The sequence below is a fragment of the Oncorhynchus keta genome, chromosome 28 (assembly GCF_023373465.1).
Source record: "Oncorhynchus keta strain PuntledgeMale-10-30-2019 chromosome 28, Oket_V2, whole genome shotgun sequence".
Classification (NCBI taxonomy): domain Eukaryota; kingdom Metazoa; phylum Chordata; class Actinopteri; order Salmoniformes; family Salmonidae; genus Oncorhynchus; species Oncorhynchus keta.
The window spans coordinates 19,011,256-19,024,296 of NC_068448.1; the positions used below are offsets into that span (position 1 = coordinate 19,011,256).

Sequence of the window (13,041 nt, forward strand, 5' to 3'; positions counted from 1 at the left end):
GATAGCACAACAGTAAAAAAAGAGAGTAGCATATTTCAACCCTGCAGGCGCTACGCAGAAATAAAATATATATCATGCCTTACCTTTGATGAGCTTCTTTTGTTGGCACTCCAATATGTCCCATAAACATCACAAATGGTCCTTTTGTTTGATTCATTCCGTCCATATATGTCCAAAATGTCCATTTATTTGACGCGTTTGATCCAGAAAAAAACAGCTTCCAATTTGCGCAAAGTCACTACAAAATATTTCAAAGGGTACCTGTAAATTTTGCCAAAACATTTCAAAATACTTTGTAATACAACTTTAGGTATTTTTAAACATTAATAATCGATCAAATTGAAGACGGGTCTGTCTATTTTCAATAGAGGACGAGAGGAAACTAACACCACTTTTCAAGTTTTGGCCAACTCTCAACAGCGTTACCCTTTTCCAAGTTGGCCGTACTTCTTCATTGCACAAAGGAATAACCTCAACCAAATTCCAAAGACTGGTGACATCCAGTGGAAGTGGTAGTGCAAACTAGTGCCTAAGAAATATCGTTTCCCCATGAGAACTCAATGAACAGACAGTAACCTCAAAAATAAATAATTCTGAATGGTTAGTCCTCGGGGTTTTGCCTGCTACATAAGTTCTGTTATACTCACAGACATGATTAAAACAGTTTTAGGAACTTAATATGCATATCTTATATTCTTGGCATGAGGGCAGGAAGTTGAAATTGGGCACACTATTTATCCAAAAGTGAAAATGCTGCCCCCTATCCCAAAGAGGTTTTAAGCCATGTTCAATAGTTCTGTTCCTAGAGCCCAGCAGATGCATTCTTAGAGGGCTGCCTTCTCTGAACAACAGACTAGAGAAGTCTACTTGGTCAGCAACAAGCCTTTGTACACGGCTCAGAATCAGTGCAGACAAAGCCTTATATTGAGATATATAACTAAGGCTTTGGCTCAGTGGAAGTATTAACATTCAGCTTTATAAAGGGACTGTGTTAATAGAGTTAAGACCAGCACTGTAGACACTTGGGGGAAAACTCCTTAGTGTAGTTTGGGGTTACAGAAGAAAGGTAACTCTTCCTAAATCCAACACTATTACACTCAGTGTCTGAGTTGTAGGTTATTCTATACTGTCTATGTTAAAACCGTGATATGAATAAAAAACATAGTTTTAATTTAATCATCTTGTTTATTGTGTTGCAGTGCACTGCTCCCATGTCTCAGCAGAGGCAGGAGAGAAAGGAGAAGGAGATGACAACCAGCACAGAGACCCTCAGCACCGCAGAGCCAGCCCTGACCCCCGCCCCACAGCCCCTTCCCTTTTCCCCCAACAGCATCCACTCAGCCTCCCCCAAGCCTGACCCCTCAGAACTCTACCTCAAGTCCAAGGCCCTGCTGGACAGCAAACGTGAGTATACACAAACCCATCTGACCTGACTGACGGACAGTCTCTATCCAGTCTCTCACAACACTCTGCTTGGCTGGTTCTTTTAAATGTTCAGTCTGTCACAAGAGACTTCACATCATACTGTAAGTTCACATTTTCCACCTGTCAGACTGATATTACTTAGCAGATTGTCCAAGTCTTATCATTCCACTGCACAGTATCTGGCTATTCTTCACTAACAATAGTGAGTTAACCCATTGTGTCCTTCTCCCTGTCTTTCCCTGTTTATCCAGCCCCCAACACCAAGGACCTAGATGTCTTCATCAAGAGGAACCAGGAGTCGGGCTTTGGTTTCCGAGTCTTAGGAGGAGAGGGGCCAGATCAGCCCGTAAGTAATAATAATAATAATAATATATGCCATTTAGCAGACGCTTTTATCCAAAGCGACTTACAGTCATGTGTGCATACATTCCACCCAGAGAGACTGCTCTATCCTGGTTCAGCCAGCATTAAAACTTCTTAGGCATCGGCATCCCATCAACGGGACAGTTGTAAATCATGCAGTGCAAATGTCTGTACATACAACAAATGTCTGTACATGTAAGTGTCTTATATCGGCTGAAAGCTTAAATTCTTGTTAATATAACTGCACTGTCCAATTTACAGTAGGTATTACTGCGAGAAAATGCCATGCTATTGTTTGAGGAGAGCTCCTAACAGCAAAACACTGTTTTCACAGCGATAGGTTTGATAAATTCCCCTCTGAAGGTGAAATGTGTACTTACAATATGAAATCTTGCTCTGATTTATCATCCAAAGGGTCCCGGAGATTACATGAAGTGTTGTTTTGTTAGATAAAATCCTTTTTCATATCCTAAAAAGGTCCATATTGGACGATCAATTTTGTATTTCCACTCGTTCAATTTACAAAGAAAGGAATCTGTGAAAATCTCACCCTAAACATGGGTTCAACGAATTCAATCACGTTTGTATGTATTCCTCAGAGATCCTAGAACGTAACAAGACTTCACTATATCATTAGGGGTGTAGTATATCCTATAGGACACCATATTTGGTCAGAGAGCGACGCCTTCATTGCACGCCGATGACGCGGGCAGTCTTCACTTGAACGACTCTAACTTTGTCAAATAAGCACCAATCGGGGTCAAACAAAGCTATCTAGATAGCCAATGAGCTGGGCTTTACGGGTGTAAACCCTGTGTCTGTCACAAAATGTAGGTGCTAACCTTTTGCGACAGCATGCCTTTTCCTTTTGGACAAAAATGATAAGAATATTCAAAATTATGTTATGAAAACTGATTGTTTTGCAAATGTGGAGCTTATAATATGGCTACTAATACTGGAAAAGCTAAATAAAAGTCCAAGTATACAGATTTGACGATATTATTGCAGAAAAAGGTAATATGAATGCAAATGTCTGCTTCACGATTTGCCCATATGTACCTGGGTGACTTATAATATATGCCATTTAGCTGACGCTTTTATCCAAAGCGACTTACAGTCATGTGTGCATACATTCTACGTATGGGTGGTCCCGGGAATCGAACCCACTACCCTGGCGTTACAAGCGCCATGCTCTACCAACTGAGCCACAGAAGGACCACTGACTTCACACTAAATGTAATGAAGAACGCTCATACTTCAAGTTACCTGTGTGAAACTTTGCACATACACTGCTGCCATCTTGTGGATACCATCAGAATTACAACCAGAGTGATGGCTAGAATTGGGACCTTTCTCTTGCATTTCAAAGATGGAGATAGAAAAAAAACTTTTTTATTTTATTTTATTTTCTTCTACCAGATCTATTATGTTATATTCTCCTACATTCAAATCACATTTCCACAAACGTCAAAGTGTTTCCTGTCAAATGGTACCAATAATATGCATATCCTTGCTTCAGGGCCTGAGTTACAGGCACTTAGATTTGGTATGTAATTTTAGGTGAAAATTGAAAAAAAGGGGGCTATCCCTAAGACGTTTTAAAACTCTGGGCACACTGTGGGCTGCTTTCCCGGAACTAGGTTAAGCCTAGTAGTAGAGTTAATAGTGCTTTAAATGGGCTACCCCCATTGACCATGTTTTTTAATCTGGGTCTGGGAAACTGGCTCTAAATCAGGTTAAAGTTATCCCCCTGTGTTTGAGTGTCTTAAATAAATGTCATCATACCTGCCTCTCTCCCTGCGCCAGGTGTACATTGGTGCCATCGTGCCCCTCGGTGCGGCAGAGAAGGACGGACGTCTTCGGGCAGGTGATGAACTCATGTGTATCGACGGGGTGCCAGTCAAGGGCAAGTCTCACAAGCATGTGCTGGAGCTGATGACCAACGCTGCCCGCAATGGACAGGTCATGCTGACAGTCCGCAGGAAATTGGCACATACAGGTATGTGAGTGGCTGGGTGTGACTGTGAGTGTGAGTAGACCGTTGGCTTTGAGAGGAGAGAACGATTGAGAAATAAAGAGAAATTTGTGTTTGAGTGTTTATGCATCTCTTCTAAAAGTGCTGATAATTGTGTGAAGTGCTGTGGAATCAGATCCAGTTGGAGGAGAAGATTTCCATGGCACACAGAAAACAAGATGAGTGCTGTTCTGTCCTGACAGACTGAAGCCCACGCAGTATACAGCAGCTTTGTTTACACAAAGAAAATACGTTTCTATGACAAGAGAGAGAACTTTTGAAATTGCTTTGAATGACAGACATGATCGTACTGGAGGAAATTAAGCATCAATCATATACTCTTTGTGGTTGAAATCAAAGCATGATTTGACAAGACAAAGATTCAAGAAAACCAACACATAGGCTACACATGAAAGATTGACTGAGGCAGAATTGACTTTCCTATTCTGTGCACAGATATGCCAAACACACATCAGTGAGTCTTTCTATACTGTAATTGTGGGGTTCATTTTATAATGAACACTAGTATGACATTGATACAGCCTAAAATGAATCATTGGTGGCCTAAACTGAGCATTATAAACAACTTTAAGAGGCGGCAGAAAGCTTACCGGTTAGAGAGGCAAGTCAGCAATCCGTCTGGAAAATATCTGGCGAGAAGTGAGCTCGTAACTGGAGACTTGCTAGTATCAAATCCTACATGCCATTGCCTGTCGTTGTACCCTTGAGCAAGGAACTTAACCCCCCACAACAACAGCTCCCTGGGTGCTCAGTGAGGCAACCCCCCACAGCTCTCCAAAACCTGTATATGTATGTCAATGGAGGCTGGTGGGTGGAGCTATAGGAGGATGGACTCATTATAATGGTTGGAATGAAATGGATGGAACGGAGTCAAACGTGGTTTCCATATGTTTGATGTGTTTGATACCGTTCCATGAATTACATTCCAGCCATTATAATGAGCCCTTCCTCCTATAGCTTCTCTCACCAGCCTCTACTGATGTATGTGTGTCTTTCGGAGGAAGTAAAATTTAGGTTGGAACGTGTAAAATGACCAATAAAATGAACTCATACCTTTGAGCTTTCATAAGAATGGCTGTGAGAGAGAGACCATAAACAACCCGACAATTACATGAATATAATGTAGACAGTAAGTTATCCCAACTGAACCCATATAAAACTATTTTTCTCTGTGTGTGATCAGAGGGCAGTGGAGAGGAGGATGGTGGTAGTGGTCAGCAGCAGGTGGCTCCAGCCCTGGTCAATGGCTCCCCCAAGCTGCCCCGCATCCAGGTCCCTACAGCCAGCTCCCCCCACCAACCAGAATGCTACGACGTCACCCTGCAACGCAAAGACAATGAAGGCTTTGGCTTCGTCATCCTTACCTCCAAGAACAAGCCTCCTCCCGGAGGTGAGATATATTCCAACTCTACTCCAACTCTGTATGGATGATGTTGTTTGGCAATTTAGAGACAGTTCCCTCCAATACAACACATAACCTCCATGCTTGTATTCCACTCAATCACAATGTAGACTATTTTCAATGCCTCTTATTTCAAGTAGAGAAAATAGCTTTGTTTTTGCATAATTGGTCTTTCCAAGCTGTTTAATCTCTTGTCATTACTGATTGGGTAACACACAGAGCACGGTATTGAGCCACGCAGCATGCCATCTCTCTCTCTTTCTGTCACTCCTTTTGTCTCTCCCTGTCTTTCTGTCTATCAATACTTGAGTTTGTGTGTACACTGAACTAATGGTACAGACAGGAGGCATGGAGTAGTGAGGTTCACTATACGTAAAGAACATGAAGTACTTCCTATGAGGGAGTTGACAAAGGACAATATAAATACTTTCAAATTGTGTTTGGTTGAAATTGTCAAAAATTAGAATTAAAGCTTTATTTAGCTTATTGAATACTTGTTTTTTTTCAAATTATTTTTACCTTTAGGCAAGTCGGTTAAGAACAAATTATTATTTTACAATGACGGCCTACCCCGACCAAACCTCCCCTAACCCTGACAACACTGAGCCAATACTGCTTTGATACAATGAATAACCAGTTTGGTACAATGAAAAACCATAACTGCTTTACAAGTACCATCTGCAGTAGTTCCTGACAGAGCGGAGCTAAATGGTCCTGTCGTCTCGTTCACTCTCTGATGCTTCAGTTATCCCTCACAAGATTGGTCGCATCATCGAGGGCAGCCCCACAGACCGTAGCGGTCAGCTGAAGGTGGGCGACCATATCTCAGCGGTCAACTCCCAGTCCATCATGGAACTGTCCCACAACGACATCGTCCAACTCATCAAGGAGGCCGGCAACACTGTCACCCTCACTGTGGTGCCAGAGGATGGTGAGACCTTCCACAGACACACTGCACTCTGGGAAATGGAGCCTTACTTGATATGGGATTATGTAGTATTTTTTTACATGTTTACTGTGGAATGGGGAACTACTAAATGTGTTATTCTTGCATTTTCAGTTTTTGTTATTTTGATATTGCTAGATAAAGTGAAAAAGGAAAGGTTGGAGAGGATGAAATGTTAGTTTGCATGACATTCCATACTGAATGTCTTCTGTGTTCTTTTAGAGAACAGTGGCCCTGCATCTGAAACCAGTTCAGCCAAGCAGAGCCCTGCAGCACAGCACAGAGCTATGGGCCAGCAGCCTGCCAGCCACACTGACAGGTACAGGAGCGGACGCACACACACACACACACACACACACACACACACACACACACACACACACACACACACACACACACACACACACACACACACACACACACACACACACACACACACACACACACACACACACACACAGCACTACATGGCCCATCCTGAAGAGAAGGGGATGGAAGGGAAGGATTAACAGTGGATGGTGTGGCAGTATTAGATCTTCCTGTTTAAACCAGATGACCTGTGTTGGACTTTTAATCCATTACTACAGCACCTATAATTCCCCTCTCATTTCCTAACCCTCTCACTCTGCTCTGCTCTGCTCACCGTGTGGTTTCACCCTGGATCTTTCCTCATTTCCCCTTTCCCAATTTTCTCTCTTCTCAAGTAAAGACCTTCCTCCTTCTCATGCATCTCTAACACATCAAATCAAATCAAATCAAATTTATTTATATAGCCCTTCGTACATCAGCTGATATCTCAAAGTGCTGTACAGAAACCCAGCCTAAAACCCCAAACAGCAAACAATGCAGGTGTAAAAGCACGGTGGCTAGGAAAAACTCCCTAGAAAGGCCAAAACCTAGGAAGAAACCTAGAGAGGAACCGGGCTATGTGGGGTGGCCAGTCCTCTTCTGGCTGTGCCGGGTAGAGATTATAACAGAACATGACCAAGATGTTCAAATGTTCATAAATGACCAGCATGGTCGAATAATAATAAGGCAGAACAGTTGAAACTGGAGCAGCAGCACAGTCAGGTGGACTGGGGACAGCAAGGAGCCTTCATGTCAGGTAGTCCTGGGGCACGGTCCTAGGGCTCAGGTCAGTTGAAACTGGAGCAGGAGCATGGCCAGGTGGACTGGGGACAGCAAGGAGTCCTCATGTCAGGTAGTCCTGGGACATGGTCCTAGGGCTCAGGTCCTCCAAGAGAGAGAAAGAAAGAGAGAAGGAGAGAATTAGAGAACGCACACTTAGATTCACACAGGACACCGAATAGGACAGGAGAAGTACTCCAGATATAACAAACTGACCCTAGTCCCCCGACACATAAACTACTGCAGCATAAATACTGGAGGCTGAGACAGGAGGGGTCAGGAGACACTGTGGCCCCATCCGAGGACACCCCCGGACAGGGCCAAACAGGAAGGATATAACCCATGCCAGGGTGAGGTAGGTCTCTGTAAATAAAGGGAGAGAGAGAGGAAGGCTGTCTGCTTATCAGTCTTAAGTATGTAAACTCTTCTGCTAAGAATACTCTTTAGATATCACTGGTTCTCTCTAGCATATTATATTATTATTATTATTTCACTGGTTCTCTCTAGCATATTATATTATTATTATTATATCACTGGTTCTCTCTAGCATATTATATTATTATTATTATATCACTGGTTCTCTCTAGCATATTATATTATTATTATATCACTGGTTCTCGCTAGCATTTATTATTGTTATTATATCCCTGGTTCTCTCTAGCATATTATATTATTATTATTATTATATCACTGGTTCTCTCTAGCATATATTATTTTTATTATATCACTGGTTCTCTCTAGCATTTATTATTCTTATTATATCACTGGTTCTCTCTAGCATATTATATTATTATTATTATTATATCACTGGTTCTCTCTAGCATATATTATTATTATTATATCACTGGTTCTCTCTAGCATATATATTATTATTATTATATCACTGGTTCTCGCTAGCATATTATATTATTATAATAATTATTATATCACTGGTTCTCTCTAGCATATATTATTATTATTATATCACTGGTTCTCTCTAGCATATATTATTATTATTATATCACTGGTTCTCTCTAGCATATTATTATTATTATAATAATTATTATATCACTGGTTCTCTCTAGCATGTATTATTGTTATTATATCACTGGTTCTCTCTAGCATTTATTATTATTATTATATCACTGGTTCTCTCTAGCATTTATTATTATTATTATATCACTGGTTCTCTCTAGCATATATTATTATTATTACATCACTGGTTCTCTCTAGCATATATTATTATTATTATATCACTGGTTCTCTCTAGCATTTATTATTATTATTATATCACTGGTTCTAGCTAGCATATTATATTATTATAATAATTATTATATCACTGGTTCTCTCTAGCATTTATTATTCTTATTATATCACTGGTTCTCGCTAGTATATTATATTATTATAATAATTATTATATCACTGATTCTCTCTAGCATATATTATTATTATTATATCACTGGTTCTCTCTGGCATATATTATTATTATTATATCACTGGTTCTCTCTAGCATATATTATTATTATTATATCACTGGTTCTCGCTAGCATATTATATTATTTTAATAATTATTATATCACTGGTTCTCTCTAGCATATTATATTATTATAATAATTATTATATCACTGGTTCTCTCTAGCATTTATTATTATTATTATATCACTGGTTCTCGCTAGCATATTATATTATTATAATAATTATTATATCACTGGTTCTCTCTAGCATTTATTATTGTTATTATATCCCTGGTTCTCGCTAGCATATTATATTATTTTAATAATTATTATATCACTGGTTCTCGCTAGCATATTATATTATTATAATAATTATTATATCACTGGTTCTCTCTAGCATGTATTATTGTTATTATATCACTGGTTCTCTCTAGCATTTATTATTGTTATTATATCACTGGTTCTCTTTTGCATATATTATTATTATTACATCACTGGTTCTCTCTCGCATATATTATTATTATTATATCACTGGTTCTCTCTAGCATTTATTATTATTATATCACTGGTTCTCTCTAGCATATATTCTAATTATTATATCACTGCTTCTCTCTTGCATATATTATTATTATTATATCACTGGTTCTCTCTAGCATATATTATTATTATTATATCACTGGTTCTCTAGCATATATTATTATTATTATATCACTGGTTCTCTCTAGCATATATTATTATTATTATATCACTGGTTCTCTCTAGCATATATTATTATTATTATATCACTGGTTCTCTCTAGCATATATTATTATTATTATATCACTGGTTCTCTCTAGCATATATTATTATTATTATATCACTGGTTCTCTCTAGCATTTATTATTATTATTATATCACTGGTTCTCTCTAGCATATATTATTATTATTATATCACTGGTTCTCTCTAGCATATATTATTATTATTATATCACTGGTTCTCTCTAGCATATATTATTATTATTATATCACTGGTTCTCTCTAGCATATATTATTATTATTATATCACTGGTTCTCTCTAGCATATATTATTATTATATCACTGGTTCTCTCTAGCATTTATTATTATTATTATATCACTGGTTCTCTCTAGCATATATTATTATTATTATATCACTGGTTCTCTCTAGCATATATTATTATTATTATATCACTGGTTCTCTCTAGCATTTATTATTATTATATCACTGGTTCTCTCTAGCATATATTATTATTATTATATCACTGGTTCTCTCTTGCATATATTATTATTATTATATCACTGGTTCTCTCTAGCATTTATTATTATTATATCACTGGTTCTCTCTAGCATATTATATTATTATAATATTATTATATCATTATTATTATTATTATTATATCACTGGTTCTCTAGCATATATTATTATTATATATTATTATTATTATTATTATATCACTGGTTCTCTCTAGCATATATTATTATTATATCACTGGTTCTCTCTAGCATTTATTATTATTATTATTATTATATCACTGGTTCTCTCTAGCATATATTATTATTATTATATCACTGGTTCTCTCTAGCATATTATTATTATTATTATATCACTGGTTCTCTCTAGCATATTATTATTATTATTATTATTATATCACTGGTTCTCTCTAGCATATATTATTATTATTATATCACTGGTTCTCTCTAGCATTTATTATTATTATTATATCACTGGTTCTCTCTAGCATATATATTATTATTATATCACTGGTTCTCTCTAGCATATATTATTATTATTATATCACTGGTTCTCTCTAGCATTTATTATTATTATATCACTGGTTCTCTCTAGCATATATTATTATTATTATATCACTGGTTCTCTCTAGCATATATTATTATTATTATATCACTGGTTCTCTCTAGCATATATTATTATTATTATATCACTGGTTCTCTCTAGCATATATTATTATTATTATATCACTGGTTCTCTCTAGCATTTATTATTATTATATCACTGGTTCTCTCTAGCATATATTATTATTATTATATCACTGGTTCTCTCTAGCATATATTATTATTATTATATCACTGGTTCTCTCTAGCATTTATTATTATTATATCACTGGTTCTCTCTAGCATATATTATTATTATTATATCACTGGTTCTCTCTAGCATTTATTATTATTATTATATCACTGGTTCTCTCTAGCATATATTATTATTATTATATCACTGGTTCTCTCTAGCATATATTATTATTATTATATCACTGGTTCTCTCTAGCATATATTATTATTATTATATCACTGGTTCTCTCTAGCATATATTATTATTATTATATCACTGGTTCTCTCTAGCATATATTATTATTATTATATCACTGGTTCTCTCTAGAATATATTATTATTATTATATCACTGGTTCTCTCTAGCATTTATTATTATTATTATATCACTGGTTCTCTCTAGAATATATTATTATTATTATATCACTGGTTCTCTCTAGCATATATTATTATTATTATATCACTGGTTCTCTCTAGCATATATTATTATTATATCACTGGTTCTCTCTTGCATATATTATTATTATTATATCACTGGTTCTCTCTAGCATTTTATTTATTATTATTATATCACTGGTTCTCTCTAGCATATATTATTATTATTATATCACATCTCTAGCATTTATTATTATTATTATATCACTGGTTCTCTCTAGCATATATTATTATTATTATATCACTGGTTCTCTCTAGCATATATTATTATTATTATATCACTGGTTCTCTCTAGCATATATTATTATTATTATATCACTGGTTCTCTCTAGCATATATTATTATTATTATATCACTGGTTCTCTCTAGCATATATTATTATTATTATATCACTGGTTCTCTCTAGCATATATTATTATTATTATATCACTGGTTCTCTCTAGCATATATTATTATTATTATATCACTGGTTCTCTCTAGCATTTATTATTATTATTATATCACTGGTTCTCTCTCGCATATATTATTATTATTATATCACTGGTTCTCTCTAGCATTTATTATTATTATATCACTGGTTCTCTCTAGCATATATTATTATTATATCACTGGTTCTCTAGCATATATTATTATTATTATATCACTGGTTCTCTCTCGCATATATTATTATTATTATATCACTGGTTCTCTCTAGCATTTATTATTATTATATCACTGGTTCTCTCTCGCATATATTATTATTATTATATCACTGGTTCTCTCTAGCATATATTATTATTATTATATCACTGGTTCTCTCTAGCATTTATTATTATTATTATATCACTGGTTCTCTCTAGCAATATTATTATTATTATATCACTGGTTCTCTCTAGCATATATTATTATTATTATTATATCACTGGTTCTCTCTAGCATTTATTATTATTATTATATCACTGGTTCTCTCTAGCATTTATTATTATTATTATATCACTGGTTCTCTCTAGATATATTATTATTATTATATCACTGGTTCTCTCTAGCATATTTTATTATTATTATATCACTGGTTCTCTCTAGCATATATATTATATCACTGGTTCTCTCTAGCATATTTTATTATTATATCACTGGTTCTCTCTAGCATATATTATTATTATTATATATCACATATATTATTATTATTATATCACTGGTTCTCTCTAGAATATATTATTATTATTATATCACTGGTTCTCTCTAGCATATATTATTATTATTATATCACTGGTTCTCTCTAGCATATATTATTATTATTATATCACTGGTTCTCTCTAGCATATATTATTATTATTATATCACTGGTTCTCTCTAGCATATATTATTATTATTATATCACTGGTTCTCTCTAGAATATATTATTATTATATCACTGGTTCTCTCTCGCATATATTATTATTATTATATCACTGGTTCTCTCTAGCATTTATTATTATTATTATATCACTGGTTCTCTCTAGCATATATTATTATTATTATATCACTGGTTCTCTCTAGCATTTATTATTATTATTATATCACTGGTTCTCTCTCGCATATATTATTATTATTATATCACTGGTTCTCTCTAGCATATATTATTATTATTATATCACTGGTTCTCTCTAGCATTTATTATTATTATTATATCACTGGTTCTCTCTAGCATTTATTATTATTATTATATCACTGGTTCTCTCTAGAATATATTATTATTATATCACTGGTTCTCTCTAGCATATATTATTATTATTATATCACTGGTTCTCTCTAGAATATATTATTATTATTATATCACTGGTTCTCTCTA

General features: G+C 35.4%; 1 pseudogene; it reads left to right on the forward strand.

Moving 5' to 3' along the window:
* The window catches only part of LOC118380495 (membrane-associated guanylate kinase, WW and PDZ domain-containing protein 3-like), a 311,983-nt pseudogene that overhangs the window by 288,926 nt on the left and 10,016 nt on the right, over positions 1–13,041 (forward strand).